Source organism: Cucurbita pepo, chromosome LG12 (genome assembly GCF_002806865.2).
Source record: "Cucurbita pepo subsp. pepo cultivar mu-cu-16 chromosome LG12, ASM280686v2, whole genome shotgun sequence".
Lineage (NCBI taxonomy): Eukaryota > Viridiplantae > Streptophyta > Magnoliopsida > Cucurbitales > Cucurbitaceae > Cucurbita > Cucurbita pepo.
In genome coordinates this window covers 4,151,679-4,154,354 of record NC_036649.1, presented here as the reverse complement: position 1 = coordinate 4,154,354, position 2,676 = coordinate 4,151,679, and the positions used below count along the sequence as shown (strand labels likewise).

At 34.6% G+C, this 2,676-nt stretch overlaps 1 pseudogene; it reads right to left on the bottom strand.

The window, feature by feature from the left end:
* Positions 1-260: 260 nt before the first annotated feature.
* On the bottom strand, positions 261-1,839 carry LOC111807048 (annotated as a pseudogene).
* Positions 1,840-2,676: the final 837 nt, after the last annotated feature.

Below are 2,676 nucleotides of genomic sequence, written 5' to 3'. Positions count from 1 at the left end.
AAATGAAAAACAAGACTGAAACCATTTTATTGTATAAGGTCGAGGTACTAAAAACATTAGGTTGTTCGCGACACAAAGTCTCCTTCAAACATTTGACCATCTTATTTATTTCGAAAAGTACAACGAAAGAAATTCAAAAGAATAAGAGTCAAATTGATAAAGGATGTCTTAATTTTTAATTAAGGTTGTCTATTATTTTGAAGTTCTATGACAATGAACAATTCATGGGACAACACAAGGAGAGGAGCAATCTTGGGGTTCTATCTTCCTGAAATGATGAGTTTCCTGAAATGATGAGGACCTTTTATTCCATTGTAAGTGAGCTTACTGTTGCTTACTTTTACATCGTCACATGGTAAGTGACGGCTGCAAATAAGTTTGATGGCCAGCGGAGTTGCAGAACTCCCTCTAATGTTCTTGAAGCTCACTGTACTAATCTTAATTTTTGAAGGAATCTGAAAATTAAAAGGAGACAACAAATGGTTTATTTGTGAAGTTATAATGAAAAAATGAATCAAAAGTTCGAGAATGCGATCAATACCTACCGATTGCACTGATTCCACGGACAATACTCTTGGTCTATTAGAATATGGTTGCTAACATTAACCATTATAATGTCCAAAAAGTTCATATTGGTGGCGGTGCCGCTAGCAGAAGAAGCTGGCCACGTTTTGATCCTGACACCATTAGTGGTGTTAACTAACGTGCAGTTCATTACGGTGACACCTTCAACAGGTTCTTCGTTAGTGTATCTTCCAAGACTTCCGATGCTTATTCCATGTCCTGGCCTGCATGTTTCTGACTTCAATTAGGTTGCTTCCATCTCCAAGAGAAATGCAATCATCTCCAGTTGCAATTTTGGACTTTGTGATTGTGATCTTATTTGATCGACCGATGTGTATTCCATCAGTGTTGGGACTGTTTTCTGGTGCAGCTATATATTATGGAACGTGAGGTTGTTGCAGCCGAGGATGTTGATATGGAAGTTCTTGCTATCAAGTGATGTTATTCCCTTAACGGTTGAATTGGTGATGAAGTTGAACCTCAAATTCTAAACATTTTGTATAATCAAATAATATTTTGTGAGGCTAGGTAATGAAGCTAAAAATTTGGACAGAACCCAATGAAATTGCAAACTCAAAAAAGTTTCACTTTTTCACTTGATTGTTTAAAGATTATCCTCTCGAAAATGAAGAACACTTATCAAATTATAAATGTCAGAACATTAGTGAAGACGTGTAAGAGGCCCTTTAAAAAACAGCAAGATGCATGAGATTGAGAAGGAAAGCTAAAGATATATTACTTACAACGGGGAGTTGCGCACAATTTATGTGTTTGTGGCAATCATTCCTTTTCCAAGCTGCCTTTCCTTGGCCATCAAAAACTCCTTCCCCTGATAATGTCAATCTATCAACACGGGCAAAAGTGATCCAATTATCTCCCTGAACACTTTTTGGTGTCTGCAATGTTCCTCCAAGTTGAAAGTCAATTGGGCTATAACAAGGTCCTTCAAAATTCGCTTGCTTTACTTTAAATATCCCTCTCAAAATAAAAATTGCACTAGAACGATTGGACGTGCATGCATCCTTCCATGCATTTGCTAAAGCCTACATTTCACAGGTAACAAAAGTTATAGCAAACAACTGATCAACTCAACTATTCATAATATTGATGTTCATATTGTATATTTACCTTGGTGATGTCAGTACCAGACACTATGTTACCATATCTTTTCAAAGGAAAAACAATATCGGCACTAGATTGAGCATTGACGGTAAGAGCTAACAATAGTAACATCAAAATTGTAGCAGCCAAGAAACTTGATTGGATTGTACTCATGCTGCCTTTGCTTTCTTTTCTTTGTTATGTATATTGTTTGAAAACTAGTGAGAGACAATGAAATTTGTTTTAAATTTGGAACATTTTATGTATTTAATATAAATTGAAAAATAGGAATCAAGTTGGGATGGAACTAAAAGATGTCATACTCCACCTCCCTCTCTTCCTCCAAACATAAATTGATAACTAAAATATTTAACTTTGTTATGCATACTTCCTTTAAGCTAATTGTTTCTATCCTTGTGTTTTCCTTATTTTTATAGTAACTAATTATTCAGAAAATGCATAGTTCTTTGATAAAGTTGAACTATGTTAAGGACATTACAATCTCACTTGTTGTTGATGAAAATTTTATTTTTTTAATGACCATACATAGATTTGTGTTTGTTTGTGAAATTTTAATATATTTTATCTAATATTATTTCAAATAATTATAAATTATAGATGAATAAAAAAAAAATATTTTTTAACATTCCAACCCGGTTGGGTGGTGAAAATTAATGGGTTGATTGGGTCCAACCAACCCAAACTTTTGGATTGGTCCAAAAAAATTACGCAACCCAGCCTAACTTGACGTACCATGAATGAAGAACCAAGGTCCTCAAACTTAGAATCTAAGAACCCTTAGACGTCCCACAATACAACATAATCATGACTCAGACTACATCACTCGGAATGTAATAAGCCTTGGATGTTGGTTTTTCAGACTACATTGCATTGAATGTAAAAAGCCATTGATGCATGTTTAGATTACGTCGTTTGAAATGTATGAAGCCTTGAGCATAGGTTATAAGACTATGTCGTTTGAAATGTATGAAATTTTGGGCATAGATTTTC